The sequence below is a fragment of the Lissotriton helveticus genome, chromosome 7 (genome assembly GCF_964261635.1).
Source record: "Lissotriton helveticus chromosome 7, aLisHel1.1, whole genome shotgun sequence".
NCBI lineage: Eukaryota > Metazoa > Chordata > Amphibia > Caudata > Salamandridae > Lissotriton > Lissotriton helveticus.
Genome location: NC_136068.1, coordinates 1,135,345,961 through 1,135,358,576, shown reverse-complemented (window position 1 = coordinate 1,135,358,576; position 12,616 = coordinate 1,135,345,961).

Genomic DNA, 12,616 nt, shown 5'->3' with positions numbered 1-12,616 from the left:
TGTTAATGTGAGAGGATCATACAACACATATCTGTAATCAATACTGATGCAAAAATATATTTAAAACTTTCAGCCACGTGTCCTGCCTCTATCAGTGAATCACTTGCCAATGCACAGCAACATGGCTTTATGCCTGGACGCAACACTACTATTCATTCACATAAAGCATTGTATTAATCGATGCAGCTAATACCTTGCATAAATCAGTCTGTATGATCCGCTTAGATGCAAAGAAGGCATTTGATAGCATTTCTTAAGCATTTCAATGGCTCACCTGATGACAGTGGGATTTGCTGTGAAAATTATGGACTGGGTCCAGGTGCTGTAGAACAAGGGTTGCCCTCACTGTTCAGCTTTCAGAAGCTTTAAGGAATACCAAAGGCACCCACCAGAGTGTCAAATATTGCTGTTAGAAAGGTATCTTGAACCCTATCTACCCTGGGTTATAGAGAATAAATATATTAACAGGGTAGGAGCTAAAATCACTGCTTTTGCTGACGATGTGGCTGTTTTTTCTGTTTTTGCCTCCAGTTTCATGATTCCACTTTTTATAAATAGCATAGAAATGGCCTGAAAACCATTGGTCAACGTTCTTAGATGGTGTATCTCAAACTTTTTGTGATCTCAAGGTTAAATTTAATTTGTTACAAAATAGCTTCTTTAAAATTCGCAGATACAGAATTTATTTAGGTGAAGTAAGAACTTAAATCTAAACTTAGCTATATCTTACTCATTACACCAGAAGTGAACAGAATATCCACTTGAGAATTCCATGTAGTATTATCTTGTTTTGGAAAGATCAATTTAGTTGACCTGGCTGATAGATGATCTTTCAAGACTCAGCTGATAATTCATCCATATCAAATTAAACAAGCTTTTTTCTGGGCCTGGACACAGCTAGTATTTGCTAGATTAAAGCTATAGCAATTTGAAACTGTACATATGTTGTATTATATGCCTGAAAATATATCTAAATGGAAAAAGGAGGAAAATCTTAAATGCCCATGATGTGAGCTTGTTAGCGTTAGAGTTAGCTTGAAACACCGCTCAGAATATTGGTTTACTAAGCCCTACTTAGGCCATAAGATTTCAGCATACACTGTCCAGAAGTAGTGTCCCTCATGTTAGCAGACAATTAGGTCTGGTTTGTAAGTAACATGTATTATCAGAAACGTCATGACACACATGACAGAGTAACTTGTCTGATCTGTACCAACTCTCTACCAACTCAAGTAAATCTGCAGGTAATATAAGTACATATCAGTGTTGATTTTCACAAGACCTTTACAAGACTTTTGTTAGACCTGGCATCTTTGCCGTGGTTTTTCCCTATCTTTTTGCCTCTACCTCCTGTATTTTTGATGCTGTGCTGGATTTCGTTTTTGCTGGTTTAGATGCTTTGGACACTCTGCCACTGCTGATCAGTGCCAGAGTGTAAGTGCTCCCTATGTAAAGTATTATTCTGATTGGATATACCTGTTTGGCATATTTGTATCACCATGAAGTCCCTAGTAAAGTGCTTTGGGAGTTGTGGGGCCTCTGGAAGTTGTACCTGTGCTGGGAAGCTTGAAACTAAGCTTGAGAGACTTATGAAATTGAAAAGTGTCGCATTGCTCGCTTGCGGAGCACATCCCCGACAGTGCGAGAAGAATTCCGCCGCTATGAAGGCCGAGATCGTCACAGCGCCTGACGCCGCTGCCAGAGCCGTTGCATCCTTCGTTTGCAGGACGCACCAGACCGGTGCGGGAGAATCGAACATCGCTGCGAGTGTCGTCGCAGAGCCTGTCGTCGTGGGTGAGATCGCCGCACCGCTTGCTTGCGGACGGCATCATGTCGCTGCGAGCATCGTCGCAGAACCATCGCATCGAGGAGCTGCGAGAGAGAGGATCACCGCTGGACCGTGCATTGTCGCCCCGGAGATCGTCGCAGCCCCTATGATATCGTCGCATCGTGCCTTTACGAGAACAGACTTCCTACGGAACCTACGCACCGGAATCCATACAAGTGGCCTTCCTCCCCTTACAGACCGGATTTGTCGCAACACGCCCGCTGCTGCAGCGGGGCTGTCGCAAACGCCTCCCCAGGGTCTCAGGAGCAACGCATCGCTTGTTTTCCACCGCACCAGCTTCTGCTTTTGGAACTTTGTTGCAACTAAAAGGTACTGTGAGTAAACGTGATGCAACTGTGAACTTTTCACGCATCAGTAGAGAATTCTATCGCAACGTAGAGAATTCTATCGCAACCTAAAGAATTTTAACGCAACCTTAAGAACTCTTTTGAAACCATATTCTTGAACTGTGTATGTTGGATTTTTGTCATTTTGGTCTTGTGTAGTTTAGATTAAAATACCTTTATTTTTCTAAACAGTTGTGGATTCAGTTTGTGGTGTTTTTACTGTGTTACTGTGAGTGTTGGTACAAATACTTTACACATTGCCTCTGGTTAGCCTAGACTGCTCGTGCCAAGCTACCTAGAGGGTGAGCAGGGGTTATCTCAGAGGGTTATCTCCTTGCCCTGACTAGAAGCAAGGGTCCCTATTTGGACAGTGGTACCTACCCCTGCCAACTAGAGAACCCCAGTTCTAACAACTTTCACTAGTCATTAATGTGCTAGAAGAAGAGACATCATGAACTCCACACTTTAGCAGCTTCAGTCGGTGTGAAGCTCTTTATGGGACACGTCAGTCTGCAACTCGTCCGAATAAAGATGACAAATACTGGTATAAAGAAATACAGCATCAATAGAAGAGTATTATGGAGCAAGGAATAATGAAAGATGGTTACGTAGAAAATGGAAATATGGAAAGAATATTCCATGGAAGGAAAGGTGAAAGGATGCATGGATGGATGGGTCAATGGGTGGGTGGGTGAATAAGTGGGTGGGTAAATGGATGAGTGAGTGAAAGGATGAGTGAATGGATAGGTGGATGGACAAGTGAAGTGTTGGCAGAGTTAAGGTTGGACGGATGAGTGAGTGAATGAATAGGCAGTTAGACACTTGAAAGGAAGACAGAGTAAAGAAATGGATGAGTGGGTAAAAAGAAAAGTGAATGGATGGCAGAGTGAATGAACAAATTGATAGATGGATGGCAGGTGGAGCAATGTAAGCTGGAGGGAGGGGTTGAATGCACAATAGATGGATGGATGAAACAGTGGATGGGTGAAATAGTGGATATCAGTAGGTGGATGGAAGGGTGAAAGGATGAATAGATAGATGCTTAGATGGAAGATACAAGGTAGTGCTTCTGCGGAGGGGTGGGCTCACTTTCTTGGTGCCATCATAAGTCTTTGTTTAAATTCGGGGGTATTTTAATTTTCTGGTTTCTCCCTTGGCTAGAAGAGATACAAACATCAAAAACTGCCATAAGGGTTCTGTTAAATTTAAAATGTGCTGTCTTACATGCAAGCCTCTGCAGCTCCGAAATCCACAATACCTGGCTGACATACTGACACATCTCACTGTCTTTTAGAATGCAGAAACAAAGACCTCTTGCATCTGAATTTTATACTATTTGAAACCTCTCAAGCATTTAAGCAATCATTTATTGTTGGCCTAAGCAAATTTAGAACACCCATCAACCTCAAATAATGTAATCAAACCTCTTTTTTACAGTAAATCACAAAATTATATCTCTCCCACCTTCAACTGAATAAGCCACAGTTTTAGTCAGTTGATTGTTATCCCTTTCTCTTCTCCCTTACTCTATCCAGTTACCATTTTTTCAACTATAATCTGTCTATTTCTCAGAGTTTAACCAATGTTTCAAAACGTGATCATCATATTGGTCTATATAACGGTCACTGGTACTTTCCAGGTGCAGCAATGGTGTAAAAAAAAGTTATATAAAAAAATAAAACTAGGCGAACCTTACCTCACATTAGATAAACATGTCTTCAACTGCTGGAAGGCACAGGTTTAGTGGTAATGCTTGTACTCAACTACGCATATACTCTCTGAAATTTAAAGCACAGTAAATGAACGTTTGGGTTAATTAGATACACCAGAATGTAATTGCTTAAACTTTGAGTAAAACTTTCTCACCAATTTGTAGTAATTTGCACCAAAAGATTACTGAACAAGTAAATGAACTTGGGTAAGACAACCATTTCTATGAAATTCAACTTACAACAAAATCCTCATCTAAAGTATTTTGCAATACATTTCCATTAGGGGAACAAAAGTACATTTAAGATTGTTTTGTGATATTCCTCAGGATATTTATCCTAAAAAAACATTTTACATTCACCTTCTCAACTCCTAAATGTATGTTTGAATCAATCTTCACATTAGATAAAAATGTCTTCAACTGGCGGAAGGCTTAGGCTTAGTGGTAATGCTTGCACTCAACTACAATAATACTCTCTGAACTTGAAAGCACAGTCAATGAATGTTTGGGTTAATTAGATACTCCACAATATAATTGCTTAAACTTTGAGTCAAACTTCCTCACCAATTTGTGGTAATTTGCACCAAAAGATTACTAAACAAGTAAATGAACTTGGGTGCGACACGATTTCTATGAAATTCATCTTACGACAAAATCCTCATCTAAAGTAATTTGCAGTAATTTCCATAAGGGGAGCAACAGTAACTTAAAGATTTTTTTGTGATATTCCTCAGGATAGTTATCCCCAAAAACATTTTTACATTCATCTTCTCAGCTCTTGAAAGTATGGTTGAATCAATCTTCCAAAAATGTGTTACATAAGGTGTTCTTTACTTTATCCTATACCCTGATAAAACCGGGGTGGCGAAGTGAGCTAAAGAACGATGATGGATTTAAACCAGATCTGTGACTATGGCAGAGATTCTGAAAGTTTCACTGCTCCATCCATCATCTCTTTGTGTTTGCGATGACATATACCTCACAGTCGATGAGTTGAATCCACATCTTACGCGAGTGGATCGCATCATTACACGATTTGCTGTTCCAGGCTACAAATTCAATTTTGCAAAATTGCATATTGAGTTCCTCACTATTGTGTTTCTTACTTATGAATTGAACAATGATGGTAGAGGTTTAGCCCCCCATTTTTTTGAGAAGTGTGCTCAATTGCAACATCCATTCACCCGTAAGAAATTACAGTCGCTGCTAGGTTTTGTGAACTTCAGAAGGACATACATTCCTGACTATGCTCAGTGTATCAAATCTCTTTATGCTTTTATACACCCATCTTTTTCTGCTTCCTCTTGGCGTCCGGAACACACCACTGTGCTGCATGCTTTGCAGTCTGATTTACTTGCAGTGCAGTATTTACAAACTAGATTAAATACTGCAAATTTGGTCATCCGGATTCTCCCAGGAGCGATCGGTTTCACTTATGTGACTTTAATTTTAATGAGGGTGACACAGTCCCTATCGCTTATAAATCAAATCTGTATACTCATGCGGAATTGCGTTTCTTTTCCACTGAAACAATTCTCACTACCGTGAAGATAGCTGTTCTGAAAGAGCGCCCTATAGCACAATGTAATTGCTTAAACTTGGAGTCAAACTTCCTCACCAAGTTGTAGTAATTTGCACCAAAAGATTACTAAACAAGTAAATGTACTCGATTGAGACAACCATTTCTATTAAATTAATCTTATGACAAAATCCTTATCTAAAGTATTTGCAGTACTTTCCATTAGGGGAGCAAGAGTAACTTTAAGATTTTTTCGTGATATTCCTCAGGATATTTATCCCAAAAAATGTTTTACATTCATCTCAGCTTCTGAAATTATAGTTGAATTGATCTAAAAAAAGTTTTACATAAGGTGTTATCCACGTTATCCAACACCCTGATAAAACTGGGGTGGCGAAGTGAGCTAAAGAATGAAGATGGGTTCGACCCAGATCTGTGACTGGTCTTACAGAGTCTCCCATTCTGAAAGAATGCCCTCTAGCACAAGGTAAACACAGTTTTGTCATTTCTCCCGTACCCGCTTTAAAGGCGGTCACAAAAGCCAATGTCCCTAATTCTAAGGCTCTTCATACACGTTGGATTCAATGTGCTACTTCATTGAAGTCGGATTATGTCCGTTTTATTTTCGACCTCTCTTTGCAAAGGCAAGAATTTCTTCAGTATGAGCATGTTCACCCTCTCCCTTCATTTGTGCTTCCTCTATTAGAGTGCAAATGTCAAATTTACATTGATGGTTCGGCACAACCGCCCATTGGTTCCAAGAAGGCTTATTCAGCAGCTTGTGCTATTGTTGTTGGTACAATGTAAAATTTAGGTTTTTACCTTGGTGCACATGCAGTACCTTGGAGACTGCACAGCCCAGTTGGCCGAGTTATGTGCATTCCTCTTAGCTCTTTAATCTGCAGATCCTCAATTACCCACCCTTGTGGTGTGTGATTCTTTTTACTCTATGCAGTCTTTTAATGATAAACAAAATGATTTTCGAGATTCAAAAGGTAGCACAATGAAGCATACAATGCTTTGGGTTCAGGTAGCAGCCCTTACAGCACACCTGATCCTTACACATGTTGTGAATATGTTAGGATGTCAACGTACGGAAGCACACGCTGCTGGTAATTCAATGGCTGATGATTCAGCCTAATCCACAGTAGACACCATTATAGAAGCTGCTGTTACTTATTCCATGACTAAAAGTGACAATGCCATTTTGGCAGCTATTGCCGCGACTAAGGAGGGCACTTCTTTTCCACAGGGTTTCCCTTCACACTATACTTCTATACTATAGTTCCTTTGGTCTTAATTCCTACAGTTGGCAATCGCTTTATTCCCAACCTTGACCACAGGCATTCTCTTATAGTGGCCGCTCATGAAGGTTTTGCTTCTACTCACGCTGGTGTTGTGCCTACTGTTTCTCTTTTAAAACAACGGTATTGGTGGCACAGTTTATACAAGCAAGCTCGCAAATATGTGCTTTGTTGTGATGTTTGTCAACATATTAGGAGTTCCACTGTGTCGCATCCACCACAAACTCTTTGTTTATTTCTAATCATCCTTTTGGTTGTATTTACCTTGATCATTGCAGTACTTTAATGTCAGACACTGCTTTCAAATTTATTTTGGTTGCAGTGTATTCTTGCACCAGGTTCCTCTGGGTTTGGCTGCTTCTCTCTGCTGACACTCACACTGTTATAAAATGTTTGCATGTCTTTGTCAGGACTTATGCCTGTGGCACTTTCTGTTCTGAACAAGGTCCGGCTTTTGACTCTAAGGCTTACCATGATTCAATGAAGTCTATGGGAGTGCAGGTGCATTTCTCATCTCCATATCGGCCTGTGGGCAATTCTGTTGTGGAGCAAATGAACTGTGACTTATAGTAATCTTTGACAGCATTGGCATTAGGTATGGGCCATGGCTGGTTATTTCACATTCATGGGGTTCAGCGTGCTCTCAATAATCTCCCAAGAAGAACTCTAGGTGGATGAACCCCATACAAAGTGCTTTTTGGTATCACAATGTTTGTTCCAGACGTTGAAGGTCTAGACGTTGTGGTTGCTGCTGCTACATTTGATATAGATAACCACTGTGCTGTCTTACAGGATCTACAAAAGTGTTGTGATACACTGGCAAAGTCTCCTTTGCCATCAACTTCGCTAGAAGAAACAGTGATTCTGATTCCTGTTTCAAGTGGCTCACTAAAGTTGGTGATCTAGTTTGTGAAAAGGTGGCAATGAAGAAAGAATTTGGTCCCACCTTCCGTGCTCCTGTACCAGCACTTGGTCTCCGTGGTACCCGAACTGTGATTTTACCTTCTCTGCCTGGATACAAAGTCAATCGCTTTGTCTCAGTTGAACATGTCAAGTTACACCATATGGCTAATACTGAACAGTATGCCTAGGGGTGTCCCAGGACGGGATACTCCTTTTCAGCCTGTGAGCTCTGTTCTTTCTGATTCTCCATGGATGCCGGAGGGGGATGTCGAACCTTCAGTTTACCTGATATCTGTGTTAGTTTCAAAAGCCTCCACAATGGAAATAGTTTATTCTGATGCACTCCTTGAGTCCTCTACAGGAATACTAGCCTCAAATTCCAATGCAGAATCCCAGCCTCCATTGTTTCAATGGAGTCCTTCTGGTTATTATTTCAATCAAGACAATTTTTCCTCTGACAATTCTTCATTGTCTTCAGCCGTATCTCCACCACCAGTGAGGATTTGTGGATTTATCTCTTGGTCAAAACACACTTATCTGGATCCACCTTGGACGTATGTCTGGATTGTGTTTTCCATGGTATTTCTGTTCATGTGGATTGGATTTGCAACAGTTTTTTTTCTTTTTGAATAACGGTCACTACCTCCGGGAACGTTCTGCTGCAGAACTTGTGATGGGGTGTTGGCTCCACATTCATCCTTGCATAAAGTGAAGAGAGACCAGTCCCTTGTGTATATTTCAGCGGTCCCAATCACTGATGGAATTGTATGGGATAATGTACAATTCAATCTGTTTGGTTCTGCGGAGACCCTTCAAATACCATATGTATTTCATATTTCTATAGGTGATATGATAATACCTGAGATGCAGTTAGATGATTGGGATGTAAATGCTGTGGATTCGATGTGTGCGAATTGCAGTATTACACTGTTTTTGATGCTGAGGATTTATATTTGAATTCTACTCACTATGCCAATTTATTATGTTATCAACATTATAGTCATCTTTTCTGCCCAGATCAAATGGCCAACGTCCCCACTTTAACTATACTCAATAGGTACATTGCCCGACTCCATCTCTGGATAGTTCCAACACACAAAAAGCATTCTTTACCTGTTTTACTCTTTCAGATCTGGTATCATATTATTTTTAATTGGCTCCCAATCCTTCAAAAACGTACAGGCTCACTCAGATCAACTTAATTTATGCATTTCATTTTATTGACAACTTAGCGCTAAAAGTGTACAATTATTGGAAAGACAATATCGATCTGAAACCAGTATGGGGTACTAGGTCCTGGCTGGTCCAAGGTATTGAATCTTTATTCTGTACATGTCTGATACCTGTACAAATTATGTTTCTTAATGACACTGTCTAACAATCTACTTCTCTGGGTTTGACTAAGATTAAAGAATTGAATCTTCCCACTATTCCGTCCTTGACCCTATTTGGCATTTGTCAATGTTGTACCAATTATACTGCAAACCAGCTAAATGGCATGATACTAAATGGTACATTTATGTCCACTGCTATATCCCCATTTGGATGGTCATTATGGCCTCTGAACACAAATGTTATTCATTCTCGTTTTCTGAACACTACCTCATGGTTTACATTACACAGACCTTACTCTGTAGGTAAATGTAGAACATTCCACATTGTCTGCGGTGAAACAGTATCTTTCACTTCTATTGGAAGACATAAACCTTTCTGATTTCCTTTTGGGTCCAAAATCCCCTTGTTCTAAATGATTTGTTTTTGCTAAATATATTGTGTTTTGGAAAGTGTCACAAATGGACGCTGATATGTGTTTACATCAACTTGATCTAGACAATATAGACATAGTTTTGCTGTTGTCAACCACAGCATTAATACATTATTTATCATCTTGTATGTATACTTTAGATTATATTGTGTCTTCTGTCATTGATATTGTACAGAATTAAGTGTATACATTGGTCAACATCAACCTAGATCAGTTCTGCAGTTTGGTTGGACACAATAAACACTAAAAAAAAAGTGTGAGTTCCTTGGGATTACCTAAATTGCAGCTCTTTTTTCTTACCATTTAATTTGACATGTAAACAGCAACTAATGGCTATGAAAAAATGCAGGTTATACCATGCTACATATAGAACAACTTGAACAGCTTCCCTTCACTGTAGCAGAAACTAATGCTGTAGTTTGGTTAGTACACAGGGTTATCTCGTTGCCCATCTTGATGTTTCAATTTATTGCCTGCATGAAACACCTCCCTATAGGTAGATATGACCCCTTGGGAGCAGTTACATACATGAGTTATGGTCCTTGCCCTTTATATATCAGTGTCAATGTGCTGATAGAGAAGTCTTTCTAACAGGAAAATTGTGCGATTCCACTGCTGACCATTCCCCTGTCTGTCAACAAGTACAAATTCGCTATGCCTTTAATGTTTCTGCCCCAAATCTGGATATTTATTTGAAAGGAACTCAAGTTCCCACTATTATTCCCACCACTATATTGCTTTCAGATGGCAGTTATCTAGTTCTCAATAATCAGGACTGCTGCAGTCTGCGGGCACAAATCCCATAAGTGGCGTCTGTTTCCAAGTTAGTTACTTGTTGCAACAACTTTCTCTTTCCCCCTCCACATAGGAGGGTTGATACTTCATTGTGTACTTCCATTCTGACCCTGAAATCAGATTTTAATAAGCTAAGCAGACTCAATGTGCCGTTGTTTTAACAAGAAGTGGCTGTCACTTCCGCACATGAGACCTTCGAATTCTAGGTGGCAAGAACATCTTGTGAAAGACAATCATTACTGAACACAAATTTCTCCCTACATTTCGGGGAAATGATTCATCAAATATGTAATGTGTCTGATGCAATGGGCCTGGCATACATTTTTAAACTCGTGGGCTCCGGCCTCGTGACTTCTTTTCAAACTATGCCAGCTTTTATACCTTTAATTGTTTTCCAGCTTATTTGGTGGGTTCCCCCTGCTGCTTTTCTTGGTTGGTGGCATCATTGTGCTGTTCCTTCTATTCTGCAATGGCTGCTCCATCTTTTGTCCTGCCCGGATAGGCATCGATGCAGCTGAGTGGAAGCTGCAATTTTTTGGAATGTTTCCCCTAGATGCTGTAGAAGCCAAATTATGCCTGACCTTCCGATATGCTTACTTCACCTGTGTGCAACCTGTGTTTCATTGTATCTGGTGCCCCTTTCAGTGGGCCCTGGATGTCTGCCTGGCTACCCCCTTTCATGCTGCCCTGGATTTCGAACTGTTGATGGGTCATTAACAGAACTGCTCCTTGGGTACGCAGCTTGAGTACAATCCAGCATTGGGGCCAGTGGCCAAAGATAGTCCTTGTTGAACTGCACAGCGTGTACTGGATCTCAGTTTCATCTAAGTCAGCACCGGTTCTCCTTCGATGGTCAATTGGATGGCTAATATTTTTGATGCGGAACGCTCGGATATCCTCCTGGAATTGATGTCATTCCGTTTGGCATCCTACATTCTGGGTCCCGGCAATATGCTGTAATCGGAAAGATTTTTGCGCACAATAACGTCTTTTATATTCGCCAAAACTGACATTTTCAGACACACTCGATTATGCACTTTGGTTCTGCTTATCGTCTGCTTTCTTTTGTCATTCAGTGCTACTGTCCTGACCAAGGAGAGGGTGTGACATGACCCGTGCAGGCCCATTGTTGTTTTCCCTATGTTAGCATGAGCATGTTGCAGAATATCCTCTGCTTTGTGCATGTTACTCTACAGATATATTTTGCTTTGGGCCACAATGTACTTTCACACAGAACACACTGTTTTTGCATTCTGTTCTTTCCTGGTATTTAGTCTGATCATGTGCCCCTTGTTATTCTGTTCTGGTCAGGCCCTTGCACCTAGACAAAACACACAAATGCAGATGTTGTTTGGGAACATGTACTTCTTGTCAAATAGGCATGCACAGATTAGAAACACACACTTGGAGAGCGACCTTTCCAGGGAAAAGATTGTGACAGCACCTGAGATGTAGAACTTTCATCTTTGTATATTAGGGTATGGGGTCTGCTGCTAACACCTAGAAATCTTCTGATATATATTAATTTGTTCTGTAGAAGTGGAGGGAGATGAGGCTACACTGTTGTTTACAATGACAACTCCATTTATGAATTATTGACTACTTGCTATTCTAACCGTATTTGCGTTATGCATTTTCCTACTTATTGTGGCACGCTTACTGCATACTGGAGCACGATAGTTAAAATAAATATTTTAAACTTTCCTCGTGTATCTGCCAGAACTTATTGTGGACTAGTACGAGTGTGAGAGCGACAGAGAGTGTCCTGCAACCACGATTCCTGAGAGGTTCGCGAGTGTTGTGTTCTGGGGTGTCTAAACACTTGTTCCTCTGTGAGTGAGTAGGAGGGCAAGTGAGACTATATAGCTAGTCGGTCCTGGGCTAAGTCCCAGCCTACTAAGGTTCCATCATCCAAAGCATGGTTATGTGACCCGCAGGATCCCTGCAACACTGTGACATACCTATTCTGAAGAAACTCCTGGAAAAATGTATGTTCCTACAGCTTCGCAGTCACATTGAGCATTTCCAATTCCTCGACCAATGTCAATCTGGTTTCGAATCTGGCCATAGCACCAAAACTTCCTTAATCCACATCGTTGACAATCTTCTATTCTCACTGGATGAGAATGAATCCTACTTACTAATCTTACTCAACCTGTCCGCCACCTTTGACACTGTCAATCATAGAAACCTTTTAAAGCTTCTAAAACCCAGGATGGGTCTCTCTGGTACTGTGTTAAAATAGTTCTCCTCATTCCTTCACAATGCATCTCAGCACATTTCAATCAGCCATGTTCTCTTTGATCATTTGCCATTGGCACTTGCATCCCCCAAGGCTTTACTCTCTACTTGACACTGCTCAACCTTTATATGGAGCCCCTAACTGAAATCCTCAAACTCTCTCACACCTCTTACTACATATATGTGGATGATACTCAACTCTA